The sequence below is a fragment of the Sinocyclocheilus anshuiensis genome, unplaced genomic scaffold (assembly GCF_001515605.1).
Source record: "Sinocyclocheilus anshuiensis isolate Anshui unplaced genomic scaffold, SAMN03320099.WGS_v1.1 scaffold229, whole genome shotgun sequence".
Taxonomy (NCBI): Eukaryota; Metazoa; Chordata; class Actinopteri; order Cypriniformes; family Cyprinidae; genus Sinocyclocheilus; species Sinocyclocheilus anshuiensis.
This window is the reverse complement of record NW_015537957.1, coordinates 1,209,025-1,215,024: the sequence shown is the minus strand read 5'-3', so window position 1 is coordinate 1,215,024 and position 6,000 is coordinate 1,209,025. Positions and strand designations below refer to the sequence as shown.

General features: G+C 38.4%; 1 protein-coding gene across 1 annotated transcript in view; it reads left to right on the top strand.

Moving 5' to 3' along the window:
• Positions 1-6,000, top strand: part of pitpnc1a (phosphatidylinositol transfer protein cytoplasmic 1a) — a 107,427-nt gene that overhangs the window by 58,946 nt on the left and 42,481 nt on the right. The gene's annotated exons all lie outside the window — the stretch shown is intronic.

The following is a 6,000-nucleotide window of genomic DNA, read 5'->3' as shown; positions in this document are numbered from 1 at the left end:
TTGAAAAAACAACCCAACCGCTGGGTTTGTCCCTTTTTAACCCAGCGCTGGGTTATATTTAACCCAGCATTTTTTACAGTGTAGAGTTCGATAAATGTTCAATATAATGTTTATGCACCGAAAGTGGAACGAAAGAGCGCTACTCATTTAAACTGTGCCACACGGACCATTTGTCCCAGCTCAAAGTTCAAATGGCAGTGCAAGCTGACTAGAGTCGTTTACTCGCAAATGAGGATCGGTCACGCAACACTAAACAGTGCTGTGAGATCCGGTGTGAAGCTCTTTAATGGTGATTTAAATTATTTAATCAAGTTTAAAGGCAGATGAAACTGTGTGCAACGATACAGTCGGAAGGCTTCTCAATCTACAAATGGCCATCATTTACAATGGATTTACTGTAGTAATACTAACTGCACCATGGTATTGTGGCAGAAATTTGGGACAATGATAATAAATTTTATGATATTATTAATGTAGATATGTATTAAATGTATTAAAGGAGTAATGGAATATAATTACAGTATTTTTTACAAAGGCCTCCTGTAGCGAATCGATGCGTTTTTGTAAGAAAAATATCCATATTCAAAGCGTAATAATCACTTTAATCTAGATAAAGAATTAAGTTATCATACAACATTTCAATATTTATTGTCAAAAGAAATTTCATCACTAGATAACATATGGAGCATACATTTATATGCAATTACATGAAGTATAATTATGACTGACCCATGTCTGTGATTTAAGATGAAATGTGAGATATAAAGTAGTCCAAAGGTAAATATCACTCTGGGGATATTTGGGACAATGAAGTGGCCTATGATTGCTAAGGCAAATTTATGAAATTTGCCTTAGCAATCATAGGCCACTTTATAGCAAAAATATTCCTATCACCATTATTTCCATTACACAACGCTATTAAACACAATACATGATTTGAAATGCAGTGTAAATTACATTTGCTGGTTCAGGAAAATATGACAGAATTCTCCTGCAATGAATGTGTGTCCACTAGAGGACAAATGAAAGAAACTAGTAAAAGTTAAAAGTATGTTTTAAAAGAGTTCCTAAAGTTCTCATTTCTAAAAGTCCACAGGGACAAAAGTGCCCATAGCCAAAGAAACACCCATAAAAACACACTCTCGTTCTCCCATATATTCCCCAGACACTCCATTGACCCGTGTTATACGCTGCGTTAGCGCTGAGCCTGCACTCTCTCCAGCAGTGATGGATGAGGTGAAGATAACAGCGGCTGATGTGCGCAAACCCTCCAATCATTTACCTGACAGTCACTCCACTCGCCCTGGGAAAAGGCACCTTGCCAGGATCTCCTCTCTCGGCTCCTCCCTTCCGCCCCCCGCGTTCCTGTAACATCCCGCGTCGTTCTCTTTCACCCCGCCATCACCACGGGCGCTAATGCTGAATCGTGTTAACAACACATTGCTCACCCCAGGCTCACGGCAACACTATCAATCACACACACACACACGCACACAGGATGTTGTCTCATAAATACAGCCCCCAATGCTTCCTCTGTCAAACTCTGCCGGTGGGCTTGAATTTGATGTAATCAACACTCAAGTGGCTAGGATATCCTAAATAATCGCTGCTGTCGAATCCATTTTTTTTTACCCAGAATGCTTTGGGCTAACAACACCATTTTAAGTGGTTGTCAACCTTTGAAACCCCCTGCTTTGACGGGGCTATGGAGAAGATGATTTCTGTAATAATTGAATGGAGATCAAAGCTTTTTTTTTTGGCTACAAAGACAACATGAAAAATCCAAATGGACTTTATTTATTTTCTTTATACATATTTTGGAGTAAACAGTGATAGTTGACCCAAAAATGAACAATCTTTTATCATTTACTCACCCTCATATTTTTCAAGCCTGTATGACTCCTTGTTCTGTGGGAGACAAAAGAAGATATTTTGAAGAATGTGTCTGCTGTTTTTGTTCATGAAGTGAAAGTCAATGAGGTCCAAAACAATTCAAAATATCTTCTTTTATGTTCCACAGATGAAAGCGTTTTCAACGACATGAGGATGAGTAAATGATAACAGACATCATTTTTGTTCATTTTTGGGTGATCGCATGAGAAAACAACTATTTTATGAGTTCTTATTAATTTCTACAAATGGTTTTGTAAAATGTTAAAGTCCACCCCTAACCCCACCCTTCAGCCTAACCCTCAGTGTTAATTAAACAGACTGTATGAAACATTCAAACAATGGATTCAAACTTGAATTCATTCAAATTCACTACCAATTCAACAAAACATAAAATAGTTATGAATTCCTATGAAAGTATGTCACATTATGTATGTACAGTTGCCATGCATCTATAAAATTTGCACAGTGTCCTCCCACCCTTATGAGAAAGCGTGGCTATTTTAATAGTCTGCGACTTCCTATGAATTTGTATGATCTGTTTCATACAAAAACATAATTTTTTTAGGTCCACTACTAGCCACACCCCTAAATCAGTAGGGCTTAAAGGGGTCATATGATGCTGCTAAAAAGAACATTATTTGGTGTATTTGGTGTAATGAAATGCGTTTATGCGGTTTAAAGTAAAAAAAAACCATTATTTTCCACATACGAAGCGATATCGTCCTCTTTTGGAAGGCCAAACAAAGTAGTTTCGCTTTCACAACGAAGCACACAGCGCCTTCACGACATGGCGGCGGCAACAACAATACTACAGCAAGAATAAAAGTTACGCCTTCTTTCTTTGCGTGAACATTTGGGCGGCATTATGCAAATCTTCCCAGACAGTGACGTAGGTATGTGGGGGCGTGTTAGAACGAGCCGTTTTAGGTAGGTGTGGCTGACTCTTAACTTTTATAAAGAATATCTCTTTGGATTTGGGACTTTAGTCTTTGCAACTTTACAGATCTTCTTTATGCACCAAGAGCTTGTAACACTCCAAAGAGAAAGGAAAAATTGAAATCGCATCATATGACCCCTTTAAGAAGTTCAAATGTGCAAATATGACCAATTCGCGAAAGCGTAAAAATAGATATGAATTTCCATGACAGTGTGTTGGTAATATGTCACATTATGTCTGTACTGTGGCCATACGTCTATACAATGGCTGCAATATTTTCCCGATCTCAAAAGAAAACAAATATTTTACAAGACGACAACGTGCTATGAATTTGTACAGTTTATTTCAGATGAACATGTATGATTTTTAGGTCCATCACTAAACCTAAGCTTCAGTGAGCATATTGTACAAAAATTTGCATTTGTGACCAAAAATAAGATCTCATGAGAAAATGCAAGTATTTTATGATTTGCCAATTTCTTATGTATTCGTACAATTTGTTTCGTTAAAAAAACATTATTTTAGGCTAAAAAAAACATATGAATGAGATATAAATTTGTGACCTAGAAATAATCATGAGCTACCATGACAGTGTTACATTACGTCTGTTCAATAGACAGCAAAATGTTAAAAAAAAGTACCATAGTATTGTAATTTTTTACAACATGGCACCATGACAGTAATGTTTCAGATATGTAACATGGAAAAACCATGGTATTCTCAACGCTATCTCACAGCCAATTCATACGTATTTTACGAGGTGGCTAATTCGTACCAATTCATACGACCTCAGTTTGTACGTTTTCTGTGACGGTTAAGTTTAGGGGTAGGGGTTAGGTGTGGTCCTTCGTACGAATTCCCACAAATTTGCCACCTCGGAAAATACGTAATATTTTTCACAAATCATATGAATTAATACGAGCGAGGTTGTACGAATCTGTATGAAGTAGTCGCATTGTCAAAAATGTCCGAATTGCTGTGATATTGGGTTGGTATTCTTTGTATCTTTGAAAGTACCAATTGCTATGTAAATACTATGGTCAGTGCTGGCAAAAGCCGGGATGGGGGTCAAACTGGATCGTGGTGGGGGTTCGGTGGAGCAATACGAACTTGCAGGCACTGGACCGGTAAAACTGAACTTGATTTACATAGGTTATACCTGATCCTGGAACGCAATTTCAAGCGAGGGAGACCGCCGGGAATGCGTTTGTGTGACAGCCTGTGATGAACGTTTTGTACCGTGTCCAACAATTGCTTACTGTGGCCTTGGTCACGGAACATTAATATGGTATTCATTCTGTACTGTGCTATGTATATCTAATATCATAGCACATCTACAGCATAAAATAGAGCTCGTTTTGGCTCATGTACAGTGTGTACCTTGCGTGGGTTGATAAGAAACTGTTTTGCTCTTTGTTCTGATTGAGCTTTCTAGAAGAACAGGCGCTGTTTGATAAGCCCCCCTTCATCTGATGCAGACTGCTTAGCACTGTTAAATCAACGGTTCAAATCTCTCTGGGTAGTTATGTGTGAGGTACTGGTTTAAAAAGTGTTCTTTCTCCTCTGAAAGGAGAGCACAATTATGGCTCTGGTAAACAGTGTTTGTTCTGTTTGCTCTAATAACAGATCCTGAGGTTTTTGTGGAAAACTTGTGAATGTCAACTGAATTCATCAGTCGAGTGCAGCCTTGAAGGAAAAGTTACTAAAAATCTTCAGTCTGTCATTTATCCGTGCTTATGTCACTCCAAACTCATTCTGCTTTGTTTTTCCATCGAGATGGAATGTTTAGAGAGCTTTTTTCCTTGATGTTCCCTGGGTCTGTGATCTAAAAATAACAAACAGCAACATGAAAGTGGTCCATACTAGTTGTGCACTATAGTTCTTGTGTTGTCTGACATGTTTGATTGGAAAGTATGGGGATCGGGAAAGGTCCTTGAGCCTTGATACTCATAGATCGATTATACTCATAGATCGATTACAAAACTATACAGGTAAAAATAACAAACAGCAACATGAAAGTGGTCCATACTAGTTGTGCACTATAGTTCTTGTGTTGTCTGACATGTTTGATTGGAAAGTATGGGGATCGGGAAAGGTCCTTGAGCCAAGACTTAAGACAGGGGTGTCCAATCCTGCTCCTGGAGTGTCAACATCTTGCAGAGTTTAGCTCCAACCAGATCCAACACACTTGCCTGGACATTTCTAGTAATCCTGAAGACCTTGATTAGCTGATTCATGTTGGTTTAATTAGGATTAGAGCTAAACTTTGCAGGACAGTGACCCTCCAGGAGTAGGATTAGACACCCCAGCCCTAAGCACCATTTGGTAGTGCTTAGGGCTGGTCAAAATAAAATTTAAGTCATTATTCAGCAAAAATATTGCCCTCTGCCATAGCTCTGAAATCTCATATTCAGTGCATACACTCTTCAGGAAGTCCACCGACAAATGGAGTACTTAAAAGTGCTGTATGTCATTTTTTGGACTTACTAAAGCATAAAAGTAATACAATATGTTCAGATATTTATGAAACTTGCTAAGTTCGGTTATTCTGCAGCCAGTTATTCTACTTTGAATTGTGAGTTCCATGTCGGAATGTCTGTTTTTGATTTGGTCTGTCTGATTCCACCCAATGTCAATTTACCCACTAGTAGTTCAACATCCTGGGTTGCCAGTTGGCAGAAAACACAGCATATTGCAGCCGTGGAAGCTTATCGCCTTCTGTTGTCTAATTGTGTTCATTCCTGTTGCATGCCCTCAATCTGGCAACTCATATGGGCGTCTGAGGAGGAGGGGGTGGGAGAAACAACTCTCTCTGATATTTTGAATTTGGACTGCAGTACGCATTTCAACCGCCAGCTGTCAATATTTTAATGCTTCACCTTTAAAACAATAGTTGCGTCAGCACATCAAACTGTGATTCTAGTATGAAAAAAATATATATTACACAGATCAGCTTTATAGAGGAATTCACTGCCAGTTATTAATTTTCCCTTGTTTTTAATCACAAAATGTGCAAAAAATCTACAGATTTTCCTCTTCTGTTCAGTCTGAAAGACATGTTCAAGGGTCAAAAAGATAATTCCGTTGTGGACAAGCCAGTTACCAGGTTGTTATACAGACAGCTGGAGAACTTGAAGTTGTTCTCGTCAAGAAGATCACAGTTAATTTCT